Source organism: Pan troglodytes, chromosome 13 (genome assembly GCF_028858775.2).
Source record: "Pan troglodytes isolate AG18354 chromosome 13, NHGRI_mPanTro3-v2.0_pri, whole genome shotgun sequence".
Lineage (NCBI taxonomy): Eukaryota > Metazoa > Chordata > Mammalia > Primates > Hominidae > Pan > Pan troglodytes.
The window spans coordinates 24,304,975-24,318,428 of record NC_072411.2 but is presented as its reverse complement, the minus strand read 5'-3'; the positions used below and the strand labels follow the sequence as shown (position 1 = coordinate 24,318,428).

The 13,454-nt window shown below is 38.7% G+C and overlaps 1 pseudogene; it reads right to left on the bottom strand.

The window, feature by feature from the left end:
* LOC100609835 (26S proteasome non-ATPase regulatory subunit 14-like) overlaps positions 1-11,996 on the bottom strand; it is a 77,521-nt pseudogene extending 65,525 nt beyond the window's left edge.
* Between the last annotated feature and the right edge of the window lie 1,458 nt (positions 11,997-13,454).

Below are 13,454 nucleotides of genomic sequence, written 5' to 3'. Positions count from 1 at the left end.
TTTTATTGTAGCCTGGCTTGATCAAGGTACTTTAACTTCTTGTCAACATAAATGGTTTGAAACTTTAGAAAATTAAAAACCTCTGTTTTTTATAAATAAGCTAAATTATACCTGTTGCTCTCTAAACAGAAAAGCACAAGGGACATGACCTTAAAAGTATTTAAGAATACATACAAATTGCTTATTTTGTGTCGTGCTGAACTTACAAGTGATAAGTGGGAAATGTCATTTAAAGCAATGGTGCTAAAGAACATTGTTAATTAAAAGTAAATTCGGACCCAAGAAGCACTTTTCCACAATATCCCTGAAAAATTATGACTGAAGAATCACACTTCTAAGTTTGTCCCTTAGTATGTAAGCTATCTTCCTGAATAGATTTCCAGGTTTAAAGAAAGTGCGGCTTTTCATTTTGCAGTTACGAAAAGTATACTAATACTATGCTCATTAAACAGACTCCATAAATATTGATTTTCTGGTTGTCAAGGGAAGACACAATAAAGTCACCAGCAACTATTTATAACTGGTATAAATCTCATTCCACTAACTCAGATATACAAGGAATATAGCTTTCTTTCTTTATTCATCTATATAACAATTTTATTTTTATATTCGGCTATTATTCTACCAGGCTAGCAGAAATCCAGTTATAATTAACTTAGTGTACCCCTCATTTCTCATTTATTTCATTTCTTATGTTTCTGAATTCTGGTAATCTTAAGTAGTGCCAAGGTAGTAAGTAGGTGTGGTGATTGGGGCACATCTGATGTTGACATCTGCTGAGAATATTTTTAAAATTCCACCCTGTTTGTCTTCCGTTATTATTCTACATAGGCTATTGTTGAGTTATTGAACTTCACCTCTGCAATTCCCTTTGGGTCCAGGGGTCTTACTCTGATAATAATAGATTCTACATAGTCATATATATGAAGAAGGAATTACAGAAATAGCAAAGAAAACTGAGAAGAAAATCAACAAAGAAAATAAAAGTACAATAGTATTAGTTTCATTGTCTTTTAAAACAGAACATGTAAATTAACGAGAGGTGTCAGCCTTCTGAATTATAAGCTAATCCTAGAAGATGAACTGGAAGGGGTCCTATGTATGAATTGGCTGGCTTTATGTTTTTGTTAGATAAAAGACAAAAAGGACATAAAGTGACATGACAAAGGCAAAAAAAAAGCAAAACAAAACAATTACTCTCTCTATATATATTTGCACACACACACACAGATATACTTACACACACATTATCATTCAACAGATATCTATTGATTACTCACTGGAAACTAGATCAGGGATACAAAGATGAATGATGCATGACTTTGTCCTCAGAGAGGGTGAGACGTATGTTTATCAAATAGTGTAATGAGATTGGTTTGAAAAAACAGACAAGTCAGAGATTAAGAGAACATTATTAGTCAAATAGACCTGCATTTCAATTGACACTGTGACTTAAATATATATATAGATAGGTTGAATGTATATATTTAATACATAATATATAGATATATATCCATATATAGATAAATATATAGATATATATCCATATATAGATAAATATATAGATATATATCCATATATAGATAAATGTATAGATATATATCCATATATAGATAAATGTATAGATATATATCCATATATAGATAAATGTATAGATATATATCCATATATAGATAAATGTATAGATATATATCCATATATAGATAAATGTATAGATATATATCCATATATAGATAAATGTATAGATATATATCATATATAGATAAATGTATAGATATATATCCATATATAGATAAATGTATAGATGTATATCCATATATAGATAAATATATAGATGTATATCCATATATAGATAAATATATAGATATATCCATATATAGATAAATATATAGATATATATCCATATATAGATAGATATATAGATATATATCCATATATAGATAAATATATAGATATATATCCATATATAGATAAATATATAGATATATATCCATATATAGATAAATATATAGATATATATCTATAGATATATATCTATATATAAATATCTATAGATATTGATATTTATATTTAATTAAGATATTATATTTATCTATATATAGATATATAGATATATATAGATAAATATATATAGATATATATCTATATATAGATAAATATATATAGATATATATCTATATAGATAAATATATAGAGAGATATATCTATATAGATAAATATATAGAGAGATATATCTATATAGATAAATATATAGAGAGATATATCTATATAGATAAATATATAGAGAGATATATCTATATAGATAAATATATAGAGAGATATATCTATATAGATAAATATATATAGAGATATATCTATATAGATAAATATATATAGAGATATATCTATATATAGATAAATATATAGATATTGATCTATATATAGATATATATATAGATATAGATCTATATAGATCTATATAGATCTATATCTATATATAGATATAGATCTATACAGATCTATATAGATCTATATCTATATATAGATATAGATCTATATAGATCTGTATAGATCTATATCTATATATAGATATATAGATATATAGATAAATATATAGAGATTTTATGTATGTATTTAATACATATATGCAAACACACACACATATAATATATATAAATAATTTTTTTATGTCAGAATCTCACTGTGTTTCCCAGGTTGAAGTGCAGTGACATGATCATGGCTCACTGCAGCCTCAAACTCCTGGGCTCAAGGAATCCTCCTGCCTCAGCCTCCCTAGAAGTTGAGATTACAGGCATGCACAACCATACCCAGTCTAATATTGTTAGTATAAATACAGTCTGGAGATATTTATTAATTAAAACTATGTCTTATTGTTGACAAAGAGGCCAGCTAACAATAAAAACATAATTGACCTTAAAATCCTCAATGAGACTGAGGCTTCCCCTCTTCAGAATTCTGACACTTTGTCCAGGCAGGGAGACTGTTTATGGAATACAGGGTCAAAGGTGCAGGATTCAGAACCCAAAAGAATCCACAAAGCAAAAGACTCTACTCTCCTTTGGAAGCTCCATTCCACAACCCCCATTGTCTTGTATTTCTCCTTTGCAAATCCCATCTCCAAGGCAAGCCCCCATTTTGCCATGGGGAGAATCTGTTCTTGAAATCATGAATTGTCTTAGCCATCATCAGGGCAATCTTCTTTCACATGCTGCTGACTGCCTTCACCAAGTGGGTACTGCTGATGCTCAGGAAGGCACAGACCAGTCTCTGAGGCATGAGGATAAAACTACTGCTGCTTCTGACGCTGTTGGAGGAAGTGTGACTGCTTCCTGTGTGATATGGCTTATCACTTGCAAGTGGTAACATACATTGGCTTTTTCCAGCCTGATACTTGATTGTATATCACAAAAATCTACTTTTGCTGACCAGCTGCTCCTCCTGTCCCAAACTTCTCTTGCCCCCTTCAAACATGGTACGGTGGTTTAGCCACAGAGTTGACAGAGTCAATTTTTGCTTGTCAGCCCTTGGGCTAACTGGCATGTGGAGATGAATATCTATTCATATCAGCATTCACAGCTTCTGCTCTCAGGCATCCTGAAACACAAGTACATTTCCTGATAACTCATGATCTTCCAGCCTTTCATGGAATTTTAAAGTTTTGATGACAGTGAATTTTTATAAATTGATCTGTTTCTTCAACTGGTACATGATTGTACTTCTGTAGGTGATATAACTGATGAGGCATACATCTTTTTAAAATGTGTTTTAGAACAAAATAGGAGATTCATTCCACTTCAAAGATTGAATTGATGCTTTTAAGTATTTGGACGCAAGGCTGGTGCATGCTAATAATTTTGGAGGAGTGGGATATTTAGAACCCGAACATGCCTGAAGGTTAGAATTAATTCTGTGTACAGTAGATCCAGCTTCTTCTTCTTCCCAGGGTGAAGAGAGTGCTTTTCACTTTGGTTGGAAGGAGGACATGAGTCAAGGAAACGGATGGAGGTGAATGGCAATCAGCCTGTGTCCTGAGAAATGGAACGTCAGGCGATACTGGTATGGGGACCCTTTTCAGCTTGGCTGGATGAGCTTCAAACTGCTGCAGCTTCTCTGACTTATTTTTGTTTACCTTAGGTAATTTCTGAACTGATCCAAATTTTACTCGTGGTTTTAGAATCATTCTTTCAACTTTTTTTTCTAAGTATAGTGTCTGAATTTTTCATGGTATTTTTATTTTTCTTCTAAGACTAGTCATGGCTGAGATACACATGGTGGGCTGCTCAAATTCATCATCCATATCTGCTTCCTCAAATTCACATAGGAGTCTCACTGGCTATCTATCCAAGCAATCTCCAAGAGGGGTAAAACCGTCTTGATGCTGCTGTCCTCTCTTTCTTTCTCTTTCTAGACAAGGGACACTAGAGGGTCATTTCTATTTTGTGTCATCTTCTGAGGGTGGCCTTTGGTTTTCATCTTTGGAGAGGGCCCATGTGATTTCTCACTGATCAAAGCAGAACTTCTCATCAGTCTTGCACTCAATGAAGTACTTTTTCTTATGGAAAGGTTTTGCTTCTTGCTTTGACCCGCAGCTCCTTCTTGGCTGACCCTTGATCTGTCCTAAACGGCATTAGTGTGGCCTTTTCCAGGTTTCTGGTATAGAACAATGGGTCCTCCTCCAGGAATCTCTAATAGTCCACAGACAGCGGTTGAGGACTGATAGATGATGGGGTCCAAACACGGCCATAATCAGAAGATTCCTGGTCTGAAGATAAGCTGGTGAAGGTTGGTGAAACTGCATTCTTTCATTTCTCTTCTTCTGACTTTGAGATGCTTTGGAGATGCTTAATCTCTGAGAATGTTCTGTGTTTTTTCTGTCTGTGGTCTCAGCTGTCTGACTGGAGGCTTTTCAGTTTTCATTTCCTCCTCCTTCTGAAGAGCAATCCTGTGGCACTTTCTGGAGTTGCTCTTCTTCAAGTCCAGTTCATCAGGTTTACTGTTTCATTGCACAAGAACTTCTTCCACTGCCACAGAGAATCTCTGGCAAAGCTCCTAAAATGCTTGTAATTTTTTCTGAAGCTATTCACTATTATCTCAACTTCAGTCTCCTTAAGGATGTCTACTATAATAGACAAGGTAGAGAGTTCTTTCAATTTTTTTCTATAGGTTCTAAGGGTGCAGGCTTGTGGCCATGGCACCTGCAGCTTCTCCACAACTTGGAGCACCAACACCACCACCACCACCGCACTGGTGTGGCTGCCTCATGAGAACTGGGCTCCTGTCTCATCCTTAGGCGGTAGCTCTGCTCTCTATGTGTGCATCCATGAGTGGCCTTTCTGGTGTGCAGTCCAAGACAGAGTGAAGTCCTATGTTAACATTGACCTTATAAATCCTGACCTCCACCACCCATGCCCCTACCTTTCTCTGGAGTGAAGAGCCACACCCTAAGTAACACCCATTGGTGGTCCACATAGGATCCCTAGGGTCAGCAGGAATGAATCAGTAGCAACCACACCAATGGTCAGCTATCTTAATTTCAACTGCAACACAGCCTGAGGAAATAAGTTATGTTGTACCCATTATACTGATGAGGAAACTGAGGCTCAGAAAGCTCAAATTAACTTACATATAGTCACATAGAAAAAGCACAGATAAAATTTAAATATAGTCTAGGTCCAAAGTGAGAACATGCCTCCAATAGGTGTAGAAATTGAAAGTGAGGGAGAAAAAAATTAGTCTAAAGTCAAATAGCTTAGCCTCAGACAGTAAAAGTTCATGTGTCTAGTTTACTTCCAAAGAAATGTCTGCTACATAGGCATCAAATAAATTATTCTTCAATGAATGAATGAATGGTCATTTGCTCTGATGACCTGTCCATCAGCAGTAGGGCTTGAGTCAGACCAATCTAAGACACTATCTTTTAGGACACTTACTTTCTTCCAAAAGGGCTAAATTAGGCTATAACTATTACTACTAATGATAACAAATAAATATTCTCAATTAAAAATTTCCGCATTGATTACATCTCATTTGATTAGATAAGACTAGATTACATCTTACACAAATCTCCAGCACTAGTGCTACACCTATTCTAACTTCTTGTCCAAAGCCAGAAAACTCTGTGGTGTATTTTCCTTGATATTTTTCTTTTAAATAGAATATTTTCATTGAGCAGTTTTAGGTTCATAACACAATTGAGAGGAAGATACATAACACACTTAAGAGGAAGAGGAAGAGGGTTATTCCTTATGTCCTTTTATCACACACATGCACACACTGCCCCACTATAAACATCTCCCACTAGAGTGGTACAATTGTGACGGTTGATGAACCTACATTGACATGTTATTACCCAAAGACCATAGTTTGCATTAGGGTTCACTTTGGGGATTGTACATTCTATGAGTTTTAATAAGTGTATAATAAAATATCTCTGCATCACAGTACAATTCAGAATAATTTCACTTCTCTAAAAGTCCTCTGTGCTTTGCCGATTCATCCTTTTCAAATAACACTGTATTACTTCCTAGTTAGTGCAACTGTCCAATTTTCCCCTCCTGTCACTTGTTTCACTGTTGTCATTTACTCCACTTTTATACATACTTTATACACACATTTTGGACACACATTCCACTTTTTTACGTACATACAACAAATATACATATATTTGTTTTTATAAAAGTGGTGAAAGAAAGGTGAAAGATTGTATTCACCTTCACTTATTTCTTCTCCAGTGCTTTTCTTTTCTTTATATGGGCCAGAGTTTCTAATCTACTTCAATTTACTTTTTTTTCTGAGGAGCTATTTTTTGTTTAACACTTCATGCAAGGCAAGTCTACAGACAACAAATTCCCTCAATGCTTATTTGTCTAAGAAAGTCCTTGATTGTCCACTTTTAATGGATAATTTTGCAGGATACAGAATTCTAGGTAGTTGGGATTTCCTTCTCCACACTTTAAATATTTCACTTCACTCTCTTTTGCTTGCATGGTTTCTGAAAAAGAGATGAATATAATGCTAAAGTTTACTCTTCTCTAGGTAGGTGTTTTTTGCCTGTGTCTTGTTTCAAGATTTGTTTTCTTATCTTTTATATTCTGTTGTTGGAATATAATATGACCAGGTATACGTTTTTGTTTGTTTGTTTGTATTTTGCATTTATCCTGCTTGGTGTTCTCTGAGCTTCCTGAATGTGTGGCTTGGTGTCTGACATTGATTTAGAGAAATATTCCATCATTATTGCTTCAAAAATTTATTAGGTTCCTCTCTTTCCTCTTTTCCTTTCTTTCTTTTTTTTTAATAGTACATGCATGTTACATCTTTTGTAGCTGGCCCACGGTTCTAGAATAGTCTGTTGTAGTGTTTATTTTTCAATCTTTTTTCTTTACTTTTCATTTTTGAAAATTTTTACTGGCCTATCTTAAAGTTTAGAGATTATTTCTTTAGCCATGTCCAATCTACTAATAGGCTCATTCATTCTTCATTTCTGTCACACTGTTTTTGATCTCTAGTACTCCTGGGATTTTTCTTAGAATTTCCATCTCTCTGCTTACATTACTCACTTGTTCTTGCATACTGTCTACTTATTCCATTAGATCCCTTAGCATATTAATCATAGTTATTTTAAATTCATTGTCTAATAATCCCAACAGGTCTGCCATAGCTGAGTTTGGTCCTGAAGCTTGCTTTGTCTCTTCAAACTGGCTCCTGTTTTCCATTTTCCTATAATATGTCTTGCAATTTTTTTTGAAAGCTGGACATGATGTACTGTGTCAAAGGAACTCTGGCAAATATGCTTTTAGTAATATAGTGGTGAGGTTTGTGGGGAGGTACTGTGATTAGATATTAGTTGTATAGTGAGCCTATGCCCCGTTGGCTGCTAACTTGACAAATGCCTTTCCTTTTATTTTGTTTTTCAAAGCCTTTGGTGGGACAGGATGGCTGGAGGAGCTGAACTTGGGTATTGTTCTTTCCCACAGGCTGTTTAGGCTTTCTTTTCTTTCTTTCTTTTTTTTTTTAACATCTCAGTAGGGAAGGCATTAGTAAAATAGTTTCTCTTGAGGGAAAGCCTTATTAAGAATAGAATGCTCTGCTGTATTTCAAACTGGACACTTTTTCCTTATCCCTTCTGGAAACATAAGGGAATTTTTCTCTAATTTCACTATCACAACCTAGCAGAACTCCAGGAAGTAAAAATTATAAAATGTGGCCTCCCACACCCCCATCTGCAGAGTCATTAACTCACAGACTTGTCCACATCAGGCCTCCAGCAATTTGTCAATTACAGTTTAAGTTTTCCTACTCCAGCACTACCTCAGCAGTCAGATACTTCCTCACTGTCTACTATCTTTGACCCATTTGTGTTTAATTTCATTGAGTGTCCTCGCATAATATGCAAGTTATTTGCATTAGGGAATTTAGGTCAGTTTATCTCATGTCTGTGTGTTACCTCGACAAAGACACTGAAACACTCCTTAGATGACTAGGCAAGAAATCAAAGAACAGTTCCTCAGAGTTGACCCCATGTTAGCCCTGAGCCAGAAGGGTGCATGGCCTGCTCAGTACAAAATCCAGAAAGACTAGGATATGTGCGCTTGGTGATAGTAGGAATGGGTGTTACGGAAAGGAGGGAGGAAACACTGAAGTAATTTATTAAAATTCTAGAAAGTGAGGCTAGGTCCAAAATGTGGAGGAAGTTGGGTAAGCAAAGCAATGGGAAGCTGTCAAGGTTTCACTGCCTACTCACCACCCCATGTAGGCACCAGAACAGGATAAGAGTCCATATTTTCCAATAATCAAACTAAGATTCTTTCAACTATACTGTATTGCCTCAAAAATGGTTGCATTTTGCTTTTATCTCATTTTAATGGCAACAGTATTGACCGTAAGAGCTGCCCATTTGTGTGAATAAGTGATATTTTCAGCTCCGGTCAGTATATTGGGTTGTATTTATATATGTGAGAGCCTAACTTTTCCAGTGTCCTGGGCTTCCCACAGGTGAGTTCACATTCAGAAGGTTCTGATGTTGTACCCAGGCAAGTTAGAGAAAACACCACACTTTGAGATGAATTAAGAGTCCTTTATTAGCCAGCGACCGAGAGACGGCTAACGCTCAAAATTCTCTCCACCCGAAGAAGGGGCTAGATTTTCTTTTATACTTTGGTTTAGAAAGGGGAGGGGGGTCTAGTTAAAACAATTTTACAGAAATAAAGTAGGCAAAAAGTTAAAAGGAAAAATGGTTACAGGAAAGTAAACAGTTCCAGGTGCAGGGGCTTTAAGACTATTACAAGGTGATAGACTCGGGACTTTGGGCGTTATCAATCAGATGAATTCCTGGGAATTGCGGATATAGCTTGCCACAGTATCTTATCAGTAATTGCATTCTTGGATGTGCTGGGAGTCAGCTTGCACAAGTTAAGTCCTTGAGGAAGGGGCTGCCAGTGAAAGAGCCAAGATGGCGTCTGTCTGGCTCTCTTAGCTAAGGGAGAGTCAATTCAGGTGGAAAAAGCCTAAAAACAGGGTTAGTAAAAACAAGGTTGGGCATTACATTCCCCACTTGTGTTTTTGGGAATCAAATCGTTGATTCCTCAGTTATAACAAGGGGGTTATATTGAGTCTTAAGATACGTAAGTTTGACAGAAGCTATGCGTTGTTTTACAAAATTAAGAAACCAATTTAAAATACAAGGCCCAACAATTAGACTTAATAGTAGGATGAGGAGGGGTCCGGCCAACCCAGTGATTAGAGTAGTTAGCCATGGGTTCCAGCTGAACATGCTTTGATACCAGGGGATGTTATTTTTTTATTTTTGTTGGTGCCTATCTAGATTTTCTCGCACCTTTTGGAGTGTATATTTTATGATTAAGAATGGTGGAGGAACAGTTAAATCAACTTTGTCAGGGTGTTTCTGGAACATAGGGTCACCTAGATCAGTTAAAGGCCTGATTGACTTAGGTGGGCTCCATGAGACCAAAATTTTCTTTTGGATGGTGAACATAGTTCCAACATCAAATCCTGAGATATAAAGTCTCAATCCCCATGACATGTTATAATACCATTGAGCTGAATTAGGGTCATGGACAGTTATAGTAAGAGGATTACAATTCTTTTTAGTTCATGATTTAGGACAAGAACCACGAGTTATGGAATGAAGATCTGGTTGATCCCCCAGAGTAGGTGGCTAAAGTTACACATGTCCAAGCAGGGCAGAAAAACTGATAAGTATCTCGACAGCTAGCGTCAGGGTGATTTCCAGGACAGAGGTAAAAGTTAACATTTTGGAGTCCTTTTTCTGCACCTTTGGAGCTTCCACATCCAGTTTGGCTCCCGGAGCGTCCAAATCCTGCTGCAAAGTTGACACTTTCTGCTTCTGGGACCGGCAGATTGTGTTGCTCTTCGTGGGTACGGGCTGGCTCTGGGAACAGTACACATAAATCAACTGCAAAGGAGACTTCCTTGGAGGTACTGGCCCTCCAAGTGGTGTTTGCAAATACACGTTCTGTTGTGAAAGAGGTGAGGAGAAAGGAAAAGGAAGGCACAGAGGACATAACAGGCAAAAACAAACAAGTGAGGTAGATAAAAGGAATTAATCTAATGGCTTCACCGGACTTAGGTGCAGTTTAAAGGGGCCTGACCCAGGCCTGGGGACCCACATTTTTAGTTGGGCTCTGTTGGCCTTTTTGATGCAGGAGTGATGAATCTAAGCAGGAATGCCATCCACCTTCAGAGCCGTTGGCGTTGAGAGGATGACGGTGTGAGGTCTTTTCTAAGCAGGAGTGAGTCCTTTTCTCTGGAACTTTCTAACAAACACCAGGTCACCTGGCTGGAACAAATGGCCCATCTGTTCATGAACTGGACTGGGATGGGCTTCTCGAACAAGTGGCAGAATGATATCTTGTACCTGTTGGAGAGACTGTAGGTACTGCAGTAAATTAGCTTGTGATATTTCTGCCAAATGGACATCTCTTAGCTTAGGCAAGATAGGCGGCACCCGCCTATACATGATTTCAAAAGGTGAGAACCTAGCCTAGTAAGGGGTGTATCTTACTCTAAGTAGGGCTAAAAGAAGGAGAGTTACCCAATTTTCACCAGTTTTTAAGATTAAGTTTGTAAGCATGTTTTTTAGGGTGTGGTTCATGCGTTCTACCTACCCAGAGCTCTGGGGTCGATAGGCACAATGGAGCTTCCGTTGAATGTTCAACGCCTTACTGACCGACTGAGCTATGGATGAGGTGAAGGCAGGTCCATTATCAGACCCTATGGCGGCAGGCAGCCTGTGTCGAGGGATGATTTTATTGAGTAAAAACTTAACTACCGTGCTGGCAGTTTTGATTTTGGTAGCAAATGCCTCAGTTCATCTGGAGGAGGTGTCTACTAGTACTAGAAGGTATCTATACCCAGCCCAGTGTGGTTTTACTTCTGTAAAGTCAATTTTCCCCTTTTCTTCTGGTGAGTTTTCTCAGAAACGGTGGCCTGGGCTGGGTTTAGGACCTTGCTTGGCATTTACCTGGGCGCAGGTTGTGCACCGGAGAGCTGCTTGATCTGTGTTTGATAGTATTTCCTGCTGAGGTGAGTAGTCTGTGCTCCTGGTAGATGGCTCCATGTACATGCACAGTAGCAAAGGCGTACCTGCTGTCAGTGTAAACGTTAATACGTTTAGCTTTACCCCATCGGAGAGCCTGAGTGAGGGCAATCAATTCAGCTTATTGCACTGAGGTGTTAGCTGGTAAAGCCTGAGCCCACAACACATCTGTCTCTGTGGTAACAGCTGCACCAGCCTTTCGTACTCCCTGCTCGAGAAAGCTGCTACCGTCTGTGAACACAGTGGCATCCACCTTCTCTAGCAGCACATCTTGAAGGTCGGGTCGGCCAGTTGCGGTGGTTTCTAACAGTTCTTGACAGTCATGGATAGTAGCTGGATTTAAACACCACGTGAGAGAGAAAGTCAAAGGAGGCTGATCTAACAGTAAACTCCGATACTGCAGGATGCGAGCATTTGACATTCATTCGCCAGAAGCACTTTGAAGTAAAGCCTCTACGGCATGAGGAGCCGTAAGAGTTAAATTTTGGCCCAGAGTCAAGTTATCAGCCTCTTGGACTAGGCTTGCTGTAGCCGGTACAGCTCACAGACAACTTGGCCATCTGGAGGCCACAGGATCCAGTCTCTTAGATAAATAGGCCACTGTGCGTCTCCAGGATCTTAAAGTCTGGAGTCTCAAGCCCTTTTAGCAACTCCCTGGCTTTCATGGACAAGCAGGTGAAACGGCTTTGAGATATTAGGAAAGGCTAAAGCAGGGGCTTCAGTTAATGCCTTTTTTAGGTTTTGAAAAGTCTGTTCTTCTGTGTCTGTCCAAATTAATGGGCCATTTCATCCTGTACCTCTTGGATGGTCTCTATTAAGATTTTTGTTTGTCTTTTGAATGCTTTATCAGTGGCCTTTTTAGCTGCCTGTGTTGCTTGTTTTTGTTTTTTAAACTCTCGATTGTCAAAAACGTTTTGGGCTATTTCTAAAAGCTGACTGACATTCATTCCAGCAAATCCCTCCAGTTTTTGGAGTTTTCTTTTAATATCTGGGACTGCCTGAGCCACAAATGCCAAATTAAGAGCACAGCTATTTTCGGGGGCTGCTAGGTCAAAAGGGGTGTAAATCCGATTGGAGGCGCTCTAAAAATGCTCCTGGTGACTCATCGGGCTCCTGGACGACTTCCATCGCCTTAGACAAGTTTATGAGTTTCCGAGCGGCTCCCTTAATACCCACGAGGAGATACCAGTGAAAATCGTCCAAAGCTCTCCCTCCACTTGAGGAATTTAGGTCCCAACTGGGCCGAGTAGAGGGAAAAACCTCCTCTAGGAGGTCTCTAGCTTCCTCCTCCGGCCTATTGGCTGATGCAAGGAAGTGCTTTCTGGCCTCTCTTCGGATACACTCCCTCTCCTCCAAGGTAAAGACAGTTAAAAGGAGCTGTTGGCAGTCATCCCAGGTGGGCCGAAGGGTCCGGAGTATGGACTCCATCAGTGAGGTCAAAGCCTGGGGTCTTTCAGAGAAAGGAGGATTATGGGTTTTCCAATTATACAAGTCAGAATTAGAAAAAGGGACATAAACCAGGAAGGGGGCTGAGTGCTCATCACCCGGAGGGACTTGTGCCTCTCTCAGTGGTAGTAGAGGGGCTACTTCCTCCCGCCGTGGTTGCAGTCAGGAGGCAATGGAGGGCGAGCCCACAGGAGATGTCGTCGAGGAAACAAGAGACGACCCTAAGGGATCAGGCTGGTTGTAAGGCGATGGGACTGGGTGAGGGACACTCTCCTCTTCAGAGGGGGGCAGTACAGGGGGAGCCGAACCGGCTGAGGGTCGAGGCGAAAACGTGGCCTGGCTCAGGAAGACTTTGGAGGTGGAATTGTGAATGGTGCATGAACAGATCCATGGAGGAGGCTTACTAACCAAACTTAACCATTCATCTAGGTAG